This window comes from Canis aureus, chromosome 17, assembly GCF_053574225.1.
Source record: "Canis aureus isolate CA01 chromosome 17, VMU_Caureus_v.1.0, whole genome shotgun sequence".
NCBI lineage: Eukaryota > Metazoa > Chordata > Mammalia > Carnivora > Canidae > Canis > Canis aureus.
Genome location: NC_135627.1, coordinates 44798375 through 44814243, shown reverse-complemented (window position 1 = coordinate 44814243; position 15869 = coordinate 44798375). Strand labels below are relative to the sequence as shown.

At 36.2% G+C, this 15869-nt stretch overlaps 1 long non-coding RNA gene across 1 annotated transcript in view; it reads left to right on the top strand.

The window, feature by feature from the left end:
• The first annotated feature begins 2772 nt into the window (after positions 1-2772).
• LOC144287947 (uncharacterized) overlaps positions 2773-15869 on the top strand; it is a 38079-nt gene continuing 24982 nt past the window's right edge. Inside the window, exons 1-2 of the long non-coding RNA XR_013355819.1 lie at positions 2773-2952; positions 12308-12416. This is a non-coding gene — a long non-coding RNA (uncharacterized LOC144287947). The remainder of the gene's footprint in view (positions 2953-12307; positions 12417-15869) is intronic.

Here is a 15869-nt window from a genome sequence, read left to right as displayed (position 1 = left end):
ATAACAAATAACTTTTATTACTTAAAGTAATATTTATTACTCCCTGCAGGGAGCCTGATACGGGACTCCATCCCAAAACTCCAGGATCACGCCCTGAGCCAAGGCAGACACTCAACCACTGAGCCACCCAGGAGTCCCTAACAAATAACCTAAAAAGCTTAAAAGCTGTTAGCAGTTTACAACAATAGATATTTACTTTTTTGATCATGAATCTGTGGGTTGATAAGGCTCCTGCTGGGTTTGGCTCTGTGTTATAGGTTGACTTTGGTTGTGTTCTGCATGACTCACTCAGAAAAGTAACTGCTAGGTGCTTGCTTTTCCTATCATGATGGCAGATATGCTAAAAGCCAAACTAAGTTATCAAGTTATCCAAACAAATGTAAAGCTTCTGCTCATATTACATTTACTATTTCATTGGCTGAAGCAAATCCCATGGCCAAGTCACATTGGCTTACTTGAATGGAAGGTTTAGTGACATGTGGCAAAGAGTAATTAGTATTCCCTAGCAAAGAAAGAGTGAAGAATTAGAAACAATATTCCTTCTACCATTTTTTGGAAAGAAGAGTATGGGTGCTACTGCTCCATAAGAAGCTGTCAGCTAAACCTAATCATTGTGGACTGAACTAGGTATTGCCTGGGGTAGACTGAGAGAGAACGTGATGTTCTTTTATCCAGAAATGAGGCAGATCCTATTTCTGATGGTTAGTATGTGCATGTGTGCACATGCGCACCCCTCCCCCCTTGCCACACACACAGATTAACACAGGCCATTTTAAAAGCCTAGGCTAAGTGTCTGATTTTATAGTAGGAAAGTGGCTCTGGTTCTCTATCCAGAGAGATTCCAGGGAAATATATTAGCAAAATACACAAAATAGATGCCCAAGGAACTTCTACTTTCAGGTTCTTAACTTCTTGTATCCCATGCTTATTTGTAATTCTGTACAAAATTACAATAGTAACAGCCTGTCCCAGACTGAATTTTAGCTAGTAGCAGCCTATATTAACAATCTCCCATTTGAACTTGTTATATCATATGCTTAGGAGCAATTATATCATATGCTTAGACTAACCAATGAATAAACAATTATAGGAGCAATTATATCATATGCTTAGACTAACCAATGAATAAACAGCCTAGAGTCATTTTGAGTGTCACCATTTTCTTTTTATAAAAACTGTAAAATTGATGTCACAGCATTATTGTGACAGCCACCAACCCATTGCCCACAACCTGCCCCCCTCCCCCACCCCTGGTCACCCGGACCTCTGGCTCTGAGCCCTGTTCTGACCAAATCATGATGATGAGTATTTGGGGGTGGGTAGGTGGGTAAGGGGGGGGGGGAGTGGGAGGGGATGGAACCAACTTTTTCTGTATTTTGTATTGTATGTTTTCTTCAACATGTAACCAATCAGTATCTTGTCAATATAGTCAGCTGATTGATCGACAAAAAAAAAAAAAAACCTCTTGGAACCGTGGGGGTCAGAGATTATAGGTGCTTTTGTTATTTCACCGTTACAGCACCAGTCTCTGAAATCCTTCATTTTATCTACATCCTGAGAATTAAATGCTGAACCAGTGATGACTATAAATAAATGATTTGTTTTTTGGATTAAAAATTAACCAGCATTTACAATTCCAAACCACCTTAAGCTGGGAACCACCTCTGCTGATGCATTTAATATTTCTTATAATAAACAGTGCTTTAGTTAAAGATAATAAGTCTCATCCTGTTTATATGACAGGTGTTAGGGATTATTTTAGATTATGACATTTTCCTAAGAGGAAACTCAAACCTGCATGGTCTTGTAGAAGGAGTAAGTGAAATCTTTAGATTTGGACCTATTCCCTTGATATCAGGCCTAAAGGATGCTTTTCTGCTGCACTGATGGGAAGGAACTGGGCACTCAATAAGAGAGGTGGGTATTTGTGAATCCCAAGTCTCAAGTGTAATGTAATTCTAGGATATATTAAACTTGTTTGTATCACCATCATGCTGATATACTGTTCTGGGCACATTAGGCCAATGGTACAATAGACCTGGGCTGTTAGAGTTACTGCCCATTGCCATCAAGAGCCAGGCATTGCTATGGAAAAGGCACTGGGTTGGTTGTCATTGCCTTGTGCTTCTAGGGCTTGTCTTTGAAAGTGTTTTCTAGAATTCTGGGGCATTTAATCTCCTTGCTGTCCATTTCTTAAGCATAGACTCTATTAGACAACTGGGTTATTCTGAATAAAAAATTTCCTCCCACAATGAATCTGTGTTAATTGAGCTCATTTGCCAAACCCAGGCTTGACCCCAAATGTTTTTTATTCAACTGAAAGATAAACCAAGGCATGCTTTCAGAAACTCCAGAGGGCAAAGCTTTATTATTTCCCCCCTATTTATTTGTAAGATGCATTTGAGGCAGCTTAGGAAAAAATCAGACCAGTGAGGAGAAATTACAGGCAGGAAGATTTCAGTTTAATATGATTTTTTTTCCCTAAGCACTGGGATAACCTAAAAGATTGTTGAGAGCAATTGGCTACTCATTACAATTTTTCATAAGTGTACTATTAGAGTATTTTCCATACTGAACTGAACTACATTATTCATTGAGTTTGAATCTTAAACAAATTTTAGTTGCAAATTTCCTTGTCAGTGGAAGAAAACTATTCTAAAACTTAGTGCACAACCCTCCAGAGTGACAAATTTTCAGCTGACAGAGGCATAGCCTCTGGCCCAGGCTGCTGGGACACGGGGTCTGTTGGAGCTCCTCTTTTCAGGACAGTCTGCTCAGGATTCTAGAACTCTCAGTTTCTTAGTGACTGCTGTGGCTGGCCTTCATTCTAAAGGATTTATTTCAGGATGGTGCAGGGAGGGACACTGGGCTGGCAGGATCTGAGATTTAGTTCTGACTCTGCCATTTAATAGAACATGAGCAAGACACATAGCCTTTCTATACATTTCAAAGGTTGGTTTCCTTAAGATCACTTCTCACTCTAACAATCTGTGATTGATATGAAAAGGATCACAGACAACTCAAGGAGAGCAAGAATAGTTTTTAGTCTCTGTTAATTTCCCTTGTTTTATCTTTACTGTTTTCTTACAGTGATGTCATTCAAAAGAACAAGGTTATTAAGACCTAGTTTTCTCTCGTGGATAAACTTGTCTCTTAAATGGTGTCCCTGACTCTTCCCTTGCCCTCTCCAGACTTTTCTCCCACAGTTTTTAGAGGGATCCTCCAACAGGGGAATTTTCTGTCTTTGATTCTCTGCTTAAAAGCTTTTTGGTTTTCATTGTCTTTAAGTTTTCATTGTCTTTAACTACTGTAAGTTTCTTACAGTAGTTTATAAGACTCCCCAAGTATCTTATCTGCTGCTTCTGGGCACCTTGTTTTTCTGCATTCTTTGCTAAAATGCACTAAATTTATATCAGTTCCATCAACAAGTTATAGTATTTCTCAACTCTGGGGCGTCTTCGTAGCTCATTCTTGTCCTTAAGTATTCTAACCTCATCCCTCCATCTGTCGAAATTCTGCTCTTCATTTAGATTTTGGCTTCCAGTCACTTTGAAAGCTTTGCTTGACTCCTAGGAATATAGCACCATGTATTTCTCTTATCATAGTACACTGCTGTCTTTCCAGGTATGTTTCCTGGCATATTGTAAGCTCTGTAAGGTAGATGTGTACGTTCCTAGAATGCTGCTTTATTTCCAAATGTAGCCCAGTACTTGGCACCTTGAATGAAGAATAAGTGATGACCTCAGTTTGATCCCAGGTCTTGAGATTTATTAGTTACAAAGCCATGGAAAAATTATTTGACATTTATAAATATATTCTTATCTTTAAAAATAAATCTTGAACTATGATCTTTAATTCTATTTTTTTCTCTAAAATTCTATAATATTAAAAAAAATAAAATTCTATAATATTTATATAGCATTTACATATTTAACACAGCACAAACTTGATGTGGCAAAAGCTTACTGCTTAAAATTAATTTCTATTTTCAGCACCCAGTCCATTTGATGAGAATAAAATAATAACCTGTATTATAATGCGTATTATATATATAATTGCTTATCATAGGTACTTTTCTATGCACATTATATATTTCAAATCATTTTATAGTAGTATAAGAAAATAATATAAGGAAATTATTATTTTTCCCAATTTATATATGAAGAATTAGACATAGAGGTAATGCTACTTGACTAATGTCACAAATCCTAGGCAAAGCTAAAATTCGAACCCAGTGGACCTGGTTCCTGAATTGATGTTCTTAACAGTATGAGATAGCACATTCATTACAGTTAGGAAGACTTCATTTAGTCCATTTCAGGTAAACTTAGTGGAATAATTGCATCAGTCATTCAAATTTAAACCTAAAATGGAGAGGGATAAAGTGTGCAAATCTATTATTTTGAGGAGAAGAAAGTATCTATCTCTCTCTTTTTTTAAAGATTTATTTATTTTAGAGTGAGTGAGAGTGAGGGCGAGTGTTGGGGAGAAGGGCAAAGGGAGAGGGAAGGAGAGCATCTCCAGAAGACTCCCTGCTGAGGGAGGAGCCCAACTTAGGACTCAATCCTACAACTGAGATCATGACCTGAGCTGAAATCAAGAGTTGATCACTTAACCAACTGAACCACCCAGGCACCTCCAAAGTATCTTCTTTTAGATACTGATCTTGAGTCTGAGTCTTGTGGTAGGATATTGTTCATTCTGTGTGGTCTTCTTCCACAATGCCATTATACAGAACGTCTTCCTTCATAATGTATTATCCAATGCTGAGTTTGTGAAATGACTTGTGGGTTCTGTGTTTTAGAGCAAGCTTTCATACCCCTTTGGGGAGTCTTAGGACACATTTAAGTGCTCTCTCATTCCATTATGGTGCCATAGATATCTCACCTCAGGAGGTTGTCTCTGTCAAATTCTTATACCACCAGCCATGCTACCATTTCTACTCTACTTCTCTGACATGCTGTGCAGGCTTGAGTGGCTTCCACAGGAAACATGCAACATCCTTGGGTTTGACTTTGAAAGTAAGGTACCTAGAAAGGAGGCCATACTACTTTCATTTTCTAAACATTAAAGAAAGCTCAGTGGTTCCTCCTGGTGTGTAAGTTGGCCTTAGAGATTGTGAATTCTCTGGGCAAAGCCTCTCAAACTGAGCTTATTTCTTTCTTAATCTCTCTCTCTTCTTTCCTATGCCAATATTTTAGTTTGAAGGAAATGGTGGTGGAAATTGGTTTGGTCAAATTACAAGCCCTCCCCAGTATTTTCATCTTTCACTTGTACTGTGGTTTTATTGACTTGAAGCCAAGACTGTTATATTTTAGAAATCAAGATCGAATCCCTCCACCTGTTTAGGATAATTCTAGCATTTTGCTTACTACATTTACAATTGAAATTCAGAATTGGAAAATAAAGGAATAGGTTTTTAGGCCAAATCTGGGATAACTTATCCCTGGATTCCTATACTTTCAGTCATCCTTGGTGTCTCATGAAGAGATTTATTTTCCATATCATTCAGAAACCACTCATCTATATCAGTCAAAGAACATTTTTAAGCTCTTGCTGTGGGTACTTGTGGGATAACAGAGCAAGAGTGGACCTTATAGCCCCAGCCCTTGACCCCCTTCCTAGTGCTTCTTAGATGTTAAAGCCTACGCTAATACTGTAAAATCATGCTACTTTGTACGAGTACATTGCCAATTCCATGCAATATGTAAAGTAAGGTCTAAAATATATTTTAAGCACAAAAATAAATAGATTACACACAGCAGAGTATTTCATGTACAGAGAGAGGCCTGGGGCTGAAAAGAACTAAGTATCTGATCTCTGAAATGATATGATCTGATGTGTTTGGGAATGACTCCAGTCTATGAAAGATGGAATTGTGAAGACAAATGAAAGAGTCAGTTACAAATCAATATGCAAGATAGCAAGTGCATCAATCAGAAGCCCTGGTAACTTAGTGCTCTAGAAAAAAAAAATCACACAAGGAAGATAAGCAATGCAAATGAAAAATAAAGCCATGCTTATTTTCCTAATATACTGATGTTAAGGCAAGAGAATTGAAGCCCAAGGCTTTATAGGGCAGTCGGGATTCAGAATACACAACCTAAAAGGGAAAAAAATATGTATATAGCGTGTTTGTGTGTGTGTGTCTGTACAAAAGGCCAAACATTTTTCAAGCCAAAAAGAATGCCAAACAGTAATAACTTTGTTTTTGAAACATTAAGGCCAAGTGATTTGCATTCATCCATTGTGAAATGAAAATAGAATTTGTCAACTATTCATGAATAGGACATAAATCTTTATGCCACCTACATGGCAATGATATACAATGCCATGTCAAGTAATAACATCTGGTGGTAGGCAGATGTAAATAGAAAACTAGACAAGGCAAAAAAGAAATCCTTATGGACTTCCAGGTATAAACCTTGGAAAATGGAATATAGGCTATGAGCTTTATTGTTATATGACCAATATTCTGTTCAGTATACTGTAAAATATAATTTGGAGTAATGGCTTATAACCAGGCATAGAGTCAAGAACATGGAATTGTTTCTTAAGAAGAGAAGCAACATTTTTCTGAAGAGACCAGAAGAGAAAAAAACAAACTATACTCAAACTTGTTTTTAAACAGCCCACACCAACCAGTAAAAGCATTCGAGTAACAATATGTTTCATTTATGATGAATATTTTAGAAATAAATACTAAGATTATATAACTGCCAAAACACTTGTGGAAATATTATCTATATTCTGGAGGAGAAAAACTGTGATTCCCAAATGTCAAAACATCCTGTGTATTTCACTGAAGTACACAGATTTCTTGAAATATTCTCTGTTTATGGCAGAGGAAAATAAAGTCTCTATGTCCCAGAATAAGTTATTGCTGCTCACCTGGTTCACAATATGTGTGAATAGCAGGCAGACCACACACCATTACTCAATTTCCTTAGCCAGAGGACACCTGCTGGCAAGGAGGAAACTGATTTGTACAGATTAAAATAGACAAAGAATAATTAAAGTCAGTCTTGTCTTAACATCCTCACGTTTATTTTGCCTTCTCATGGGAACTAAAAGTGGACACATGGTCTTAATGTGACAAGGCAACCTGTTCTCTAATTTTAGGTCACAGACATTGGGGATTCTCACAACCACTCTGCCATTTGAAGCACTCTGCTTCATTCTACTGAGCTGATTTTCTTTTCCATTAGCCACTGACTGGAGTCTAGTCCAACTATGTCATATAACTGATGTGGTTGGAACTTAAAAACTGTGGTCTAAAGCCATGCACGAGACATAGTAGAGCCATTTACTAATCACATCTTGGAGTTGCGTTTTCCTCAAATTAAAATTATATTTACGTTACTAGATTTTCATGTGACTCAAATGTTCTAGTAAGTGTGTTAAAATGCTACTTATTGCTGCTGCTTTGAAAGCTCTCAGGTGACCTCAAGTTTTAGTTAGCTTTTTATTATTTCCACATTGTGATCCTTCGGACTCCAGTGACCTTCTTTCAAGTTGATTTCAGAACTGAGTTTCCTGCTATCTGAATTTAGTGAAGTACTGTTAAGACTATTCTTTTCCTAGCCCCTGGTAAGTAGCAGTAGGTTAGGATCTTTGCAGTTCTACTGAACTTAAGTCTTTACTATGTTTTATGGCATTGCTAAGGATTATATTCATAGCCTCTGATAAGCTGGACTTTAAAGAACTTTTATGGACATATCAAAGTCTGACATTTATTACATTTTTTCCTCCCTTGGTTTTCTATGAAATATTTTAGGAACGAATTCATGAAACACAAATCCATTATATTGTACTCACTGACAGAAAAGGGGAAATCAAAAAGACATGTTTAAATCTGCATATCTCTTTGGAAAAATTATCGTGGGCAATCTGGTGCTGTCATATGAGCCCACCAGACTAGAACCTGTGGGCAATAGTGCATTGTTTTCCAGAGCTTGGTTGCCTATTTCTATTTCTTTTTTGTCCCTCATTCTCTCTGTTTTTTTTTTCCTAAGTCTCTTTCTTCAACAAGTATAATGTCAAAATCTACAAATAGAAAAATATAAAAATTATGAAGTAATGTTTTTCTTGAATTAATTCCTGGTTGGAACTTTTTAAAAGTAAATCTTTTTAAGCCAACTACCATAGAAGACACTTCATGGAATGTAGACATTGTATGCAAAGTTGTATTTGATATGTTGTGTGAGTATATCAGTGCAGGTTTCTTGTAGAATTTATTTATTCTTTGGTTCCAAGGTAATTATTTTTTAAAAAAATATATTTATGGAGGCATAATTTATATACACAATTTACCCAATGATAATGTAAATTCAATTATTTTAGTAAATTTATAGTTATATGATTATCACTACAATCCAGTTTTAGAATTTCTTTCATCTCAAAAAGTTCCCTTGTTCTCATTTACAGTTAATATTGACTCCCACCTCAATCCTAGGAAACTATTTATCCTTCTCTTTCTCTTTTAATTTGCCTTTTCTAGACATTTTATATAAATACAGTCATACAATGTGTAGTCTTTTATATTGGACTTCTTAGTATATGTTTTTGACTGTCATCCATGTGGAAATATGTATTGATGTTTTGTTTCTTTTAATCGTAGATTAGTATTCAAATGTGTGGATGTACTACTTTTTAAAAAAATCCATTTGTCAGTTGATAAACATTTGGATATTTCTAGTTTGGGGTTATAAATAATACTGCTATGAATATTTGAGTACATGTTTTTGTGTCAACATGCATTTTTATTTCTCTTGAGTAGGTACCTAGAGTGGAAATGCTGGATTATATGGTAAATTTATGTTTAAATTTGTAAGAAACTGCCAAATTATTTCCTGAAGTGACTGCACCAATTTACATGCCCACCAGGTATGCATGAAGGTCTAGTTTTCCTGCATTTTGCCAACACTCAGTATTCAGGAAAAACTTCTATAGGAGAATATATACTTGAGTGATGAATAACAAATAAGGAGTACAAATTTAACTGGAGAAAAGGTTTGGGTAACATTCAAGAGACATGCAAGAGTGAGGCATTTTTAGGGAGATACATAGAACTTATTGGTTGAGTTATTAGGGATAAGGCTGGGTATGTAGATGGAGGACAGACCATTGAGAATCAAATTTGACATACTAAGGATTTTGTAATCATTTGAGAATGAAGCCATGGTGTAATCATACATATCCTCTGAGAACCTTAGGATTCCCTTGAGTGGGAGAAATTGGAGGCAGAGGGAACAGTTAGGAAACTGTTGAAGTAGTGGAGGGGATAGATGATGGGAACTGGATCTAGCCAGTGGCAATAAGATGGAGAGATTTTGGAGAGTTACATTAATTTCTCATTGAAGCTGTAACACATTAACATAAGTCTAGTGGCTTAAAATGACACAAACTTATTATTTTACATTTCTGAAGGTCAGAAGTCTAACAGGCATCAGTAGGGCTGCTTTCCTTCTGGAGGTGCTTAAGAAAGTCTGTTTCCTTGCCTTTTCCAAATTCGAGAGACTCCCTGTATCCCTTGGCTCACGGTACCTTCTTCCATCTTTGTACTTTAGAGTACAAAGTACAGCATCTTCAAATCTCTCTCTAGCCCTCCTGCTTCCTCTTCTAAGGACCCAGCTGATTACATTGAGCCAACCCAGGTAATTCAGGGTACATTTCCCATCTCAAGATCCTTTACTTAATTATGCTTGCAAAATGCCTTTTGCCATCTAAAGTAACATTTACAGATTGTAGAGATTAGCATAGCACATGGACATCTTTTTTATTCAGTTTACTTCAGGAGATGCATGTGAGTTAGAATTCGCCAATAACTGGTTGATAAGCAAAATATTTATTGTATGCCAAATACTGTCCCAGCCACTGGAAATAGAGCATTGATCAAGATACTGTTCCTTCCACGATGGAGTTTGCATTCCAATGGAGGGTAGTCTTCCCTCAGGTAATCAAAGGGGTTTGAGACACCCCCAAACCCCCAAGGTAAATACTATGATTTTATAGCAGCATGCCCATTTCAAGTTTAGAAAAAGTAAAGTCTGGTTAGCAGAAAAATTCTTTGGAACTTTCACCTTTCATGTATGTTTTTTAGGCTGATAAAAGTACATTCAATAACCTAAGGCATGTTTTCAGTATGTAAAATATCTCAAAGAGATCACAAATGCAGCATGCCTGAAATTGAATTCATCCTCTTCACCTACTGTATTGGAGTTCTCCAGAGAAACAGAACCAAGGCGTTATATTGATCTGTCTGTATCTATAGACATAGATAATATATATAATAGATGTAAAGCATTGACTCTTGTGATTGTGGAGGCTGGCAAGCTCAAAATTTGCAGAGCTGATGTCCCAGTTTGAGTCTGAAGGCCAGCAGTTTGCTATTGATACAAGAAGAGCTGATGTCTTACCTCAAAACCTGAAAAGTGAGAAAATTCTCTTTTAATTAAGGGGGAAGATCAAGCTATTGTTTTATTCAGGCCTTCATCTGATTGGATGAGTCCTGCCCGTATTCTAAGGGCAACCTGCTTTATTTAGTCTGTCAATTTATTTATTTATTTTTTAAAAAAGATTTTACTTATTCATGAGAGACACAGAGAAAGAGGCAGAGACATAGGCAAAAGGAGAAGCAGGCTCCATGCAGGGAACCTGTTGTGAGACTTGATCCCGGCACTCCAGGATCACACCCTGAGCTGAAGGCAAGATGTCCAACCGCTGAGCCACCCAGGCATCCCTAGTCTGTCAATGTAAATGTTAATCTCATCCAAAAATATCTTCATGGAAACATCCAGAATAACGTTTGGCCAAATATCTGGACACACCATGGCCTAGTCAAATTGATACATAAAATTAACCAACACACTTAAAAATCTTGTCTTTAAGGGTAGATCCAGATTTTGTGAGGCTTAAGTTTATACAATTTTTTTGGAAACCCTCTTTAAGAAAAATAATACATTAAGTATGAAGTTGAATATTTTGAAAGAGAAGGAAATCTCAACAAATTACAAATTAAAAAATAGTACCACAAACATCATAAAATTCAGAAAATGCCATTATTCTTCTTAACTGCCTGATCTCTGTAATACATTCTCCCCATCATTTTTTAGCTGCATACTCATTGATATTTCTTATATGACATTGATTTTGTTACATTATTTACAATAGAATAGAAAATTCACTCATTTTTTTATTGGTGAATGAATTTTTTTAGTATTAAACACTTTAAACATTTTGATTGGTTTTCTTTGGTATTGGAAATGTCAGGTGAATTTTTAAGACTATTGACAAATTTTGAAAACCTCTCTCAAATTCACTATTATGTGAATTTTAAGATTTCAGAACATTTCAAGTTTTCTTACATGGTGATTCATTTTATGTACTCTTGATGATATGCATTAGTTGTTTTTTTTATCAATATCTACCTTGTAGAATATCTGTAATATTGAATCATGAGTTTTGTGGAATATCTGTAATGTTGAATCATGTTTTATATTATTTTGTCAATAGCAATATGTCATGTCAAATCAGACAGAAATTTAAATCCATTTCCGAGGTGTTAATGATTCACTTCTTTTCATTAATTTGTTCATCAAGTAAGGCCTATTTATTACTTCTGTTTTCATTTATCTCTTCCTCTTAATTAATGCAGTGGTTATGATCCTTTGTTTTTTGTTAGAAGTTACTTTTCAATGTCAGAATAATATACATTATTGATTTCATTTATAGCTGTCACTTTCATTCCATTACTTTTTAACTAATTAAAAAAGATGAAAGGGTGGATATACTTTATATAAACCCAAATCAGGAGTTTGGTTAATCTTCACTTATTAAAATGTTTTAATTTATTTCCAAGTTGCAAATACTGACATATGCCCATTTCAGCATTCTCTCAAAGAGAGTCTCACAAATGCTCATATATATTAAATAACACAAGAAAAATGCTACATAAGGGAAGTTTTAGTGGAAAGAAACTGGAAGCTATTTTTACTGATTACAGTTATAATATTTTTGCAAAGCTTAAAAAAACATGATTATATGAACTGTTTGCTAGGCTCCACGCCTTGAAAGGGACCAAAAAAGTGGGGGACCCTAAAAATTTGTTGACTTCATAGTTAATCTACTACTACAAAGCATCCCTTCTCTTCTTTTCCATAACAGTGGGCAACATCATCCCAAAATAGGTGGAGTGATTTCAGATGTTTTCTTTTTCTTCCTTTCTTCATATTTAGTTATCAGATTATGTTAATTTATTAATTCTCATGTGGATTGCTACAAATGACCTCCTTAATTTTGTTCTTAGTGTCAAAGAAAAATTACACTGGACATGTTAAACAAGGAGGGCTTTATTCAAGACTATTGCAGTGTGAGGAGAGATTGAACTCAACTCTGACAAGACAAAAGGCAGTGAGGTAAGCTAGTAGAAAAGTACTGAAGGATGTGAGTGGAAGGTGGTCAGTGTAATTAGGCGATCTGTGTTTGCTAATTGGTTCCCATCAACTTAGATTCCTACCCTCCCACAGAGACTGGGTGTTAGGAGCCCTATGTCCTTAAGATTACATTTCAAAGAGATGGTTCCTAGGCCTTGAAATAGGTTCTTGAAGAACCTATTTCTTGAAGAAATAAAGGGAAAATAAAGAAATAAAGAATAAAGAAATAAAGAATAAAGGTCTTCAACCCTTTCTTGAAGAAATAGGTTCTTGATTTGAAACTGACCAGAGGCTGGGAGGAATTTACATCTCAAAGGAGCAAAGAAATAATTTACAATTGCAAGTTTTCTAAAATAAATGCTCTAAGAAAAGAGAGGTCAGGGGCCTACAGTCAAGAAAAATCTCTCTAAAGTTTAACTACGCTGAGGGGAATGTTAAGGCTCTTTTGGTCATTAGCTCCTCAATCCTGCCTATAAAATTAAATCTATATTCCTTGGAATCCCATACAAGCTATTTTATGACAAGCTTCTGCCTATGTTTTTAAATTATCCTTTGTCATCATGTTGATCCAGAAATACTCTTTGTTCCCACTATCCCTCTGCTTAGAATTATCATCCCTCCCTTTCTTTCTGGCTTAATTTGACTTGTTCTATAAAATTAATCTTAGTTATTGCATCAGTCAGGATACATTAGGTATATATCACACCCCTAAATTTTAGGAGCTTAAAGTAACAAGGGTACATTTCTAGATCATGCTACATGTTTATTGAGTGGGTATGTTGGCAGGATGGGGATCTAATCACATCCTTTACTTGACTCTTAAAGTCTTCTAACACTTATATCACTTCTGTTTACATGTTCCTGGCCCAAACAAGTCACATGGTTATGTTTTGCCTTAAAAAGAGGTGGAAAGTGCAACCCTACTATGTACTTGGAAGAAGGAAGACTAAGATATTATGTGAACGATGTTAAGGACTATCACAGGATAGTTCAAGTGATCATCCATGGATTAGGATAGTGGTCTAGGGGTTCTTATGTATGATCATCTCTAAGAATGGTTCCTTTTTCTGAAGTTAATATTTTATGTTCTGTGTGCCAGAATGACTATGCTAGTTGTGAAATACAAAAGTATTTTTCTATCAGTAGTAAAATAGCCAATACCTTGGCCTGCGGAGTCACTCCTTCTGTTCCTAGGCTATCATCACAATGCTATCATTGTAGAGTTGAGAGAGGGTCCTCTACAACCCTCCTCTGTTTTTCGGTCTCTATTTTGATGGATTGGTGTCCATGTTATAACAGTAAATATTTTGAATATTACCCGGCATTTATTGTAACAAACATCACTGTAATGTCTACATGTCTATCTTTCTTGCTAGGTTTCAAATTTTTTCAGGATTGGGATTATATCCTTCATTTCTGTATCTTTGATGCTTAGTAAAGTGCTTGAATATAGGAGTTGCTTGATAAATGATTACTGAGTTGAATTAAAAGTGATAAATATCCATCTGAAGGGCATCTGGGCGGCTTTGGTCAGTTAAGGGTCAGACTTTTGGTTTCGGCTCAGGTAATGATCCTCAGGGTCATGAGATTGAGCCCGTCATCAGGCTCTGCACTGGGTTGGCACCTGCTTAAGATTCTTTCCTCCCTTCCTCCTCTCCCCTACCCATTTGTATGTGGCATGGCATACACATGGCACACGCATGTACTTTCTCTAAAAAAAAAAAAGTGAATGTCTGAAACATCTCTTCAGAATTGAAGTATAAACAGAACAGGTTTAACAAGAACAGGAGACTCTACAGATGAGAATGCATTTGTCAACACTAAGGATTGTCAACATTTGGGGTAACTGAAGGAGACTGTGGAATCTCTACTTGTGTGGGCCTTTATAAGAAGATGAAACCGTTATTTCTCTGGAATGGTTTGACTGTGGTTTCATTTGTGACCAGAAAATTATCTGGTAGGGACCCTTAAGATTTTTTTCTAGGCCTATATGGAGGTATAGAAGCAATTTTGTAACATTGAAATAATTTTGATTTTTTAAAAAAGCATATTTTGTGAAGCAATTGGAAGCCTAGAAACAAAAATAGATTCATTATAATCCATTCTGAATTGCTGTTGAGGTGAAGAAAAAAACCCCAGAAAATAACATTAAATCATTCTGGGATTGCTTACAAGGACTGCAGAGCTCTAAAGCCCTTACGGGTTTATTGATGAAAGGCAGTATGATTTCTCATACAAAAGCAAAAACTTTAGAGAAACCAGAGGATTTGAGGCTTTACCTGAAGTAGTCATGGAAATAAATGTTCTCTTTCTTTCAGTCCATTTGAACTGAGTAAGAAAGAGAGAAATGCATTTTAATGCTTTTCAAATCCTCTCAGTGTTTCTGCTGCTCTAACTTCAGGAAACAAGGAAATTCCCCATCTTGTCATTGTTACTTTGGCAGCAGTTAAGGGGGAACAGTTTGTCTTTAATATGGCCTTGAGAGAAAGGAGCCCCCTATTGGAATGAATACAGCAATCCTGTAAGGAATCGGGTCCTACTATCTGGGAAACATAATGAGGCAGAAAAACACATGAGACTAATATTCAGTATTTAAGACCTAAGGGCCTATCAGGTCTGCAATATTGAAAGACCAGTTTGAGCAGAGGTGTACTGTGTATCAAAGCACTTAGTGGTACATGATCATAGAGGCAGGTTCTGTAAAATACTTCAAGTTGAGCAGAAGTTCAAGGAAAAAGCTAGGATGGGAAATTTTTAGGGTGGAAGTTGGGCTTGAGGGCTAGAAAGACAAAAATCGGTGATGAGAAAAAAAATCAGGCTCAAAAAATTTTTTGGTGTGTTCCACCTTTACTTATAGCTTTACCTTATGCTGTTCTTTGTCTTTATAATGCTTTTGCTTTGGGCACTAAGAAATGCCCCATATTGTGGTGTTGATAAGAATTCTCCTGGCATTCGATGTGCCTTTTTTTTTTTTTTTTAAGCTTGCTCGCCATGTAGTAATATTTCCTGCTGTACTTCTGCATGAGAAAATGCATGGGAATCTCCCATTCCTAAAATACAAGTATTTGAAAAAAAACCAAAACCAAAAACAAAATGGCACCTATTGAATAACAAATGTAAAGGCTGTTTTTACTTTCTTATCTCAACGATCTCTAAACATTGCATTTAGTATTTACTTTGGTCTCCTTCCTCTCCCTCCCACTACAGCTTGTCTCTGGTTGCTTAGCGGAGGTTCTGGTGTGGGCTGGGTTCTCAGGCTGACAGACGCAGTTATTAGATGGGGGTGAATATGGTATCAGATGATGGGTGGCTATGGCACAGTGAGAGCTGAAGCAGAGATGAAAGGTCAGTAGAAGTAAAAGTGGACTGACTTTAGCCATCAAAGCTAGTTGAGAGCACAATTTTAAGGTAAATACTGTTGATAATTGTGAAAAA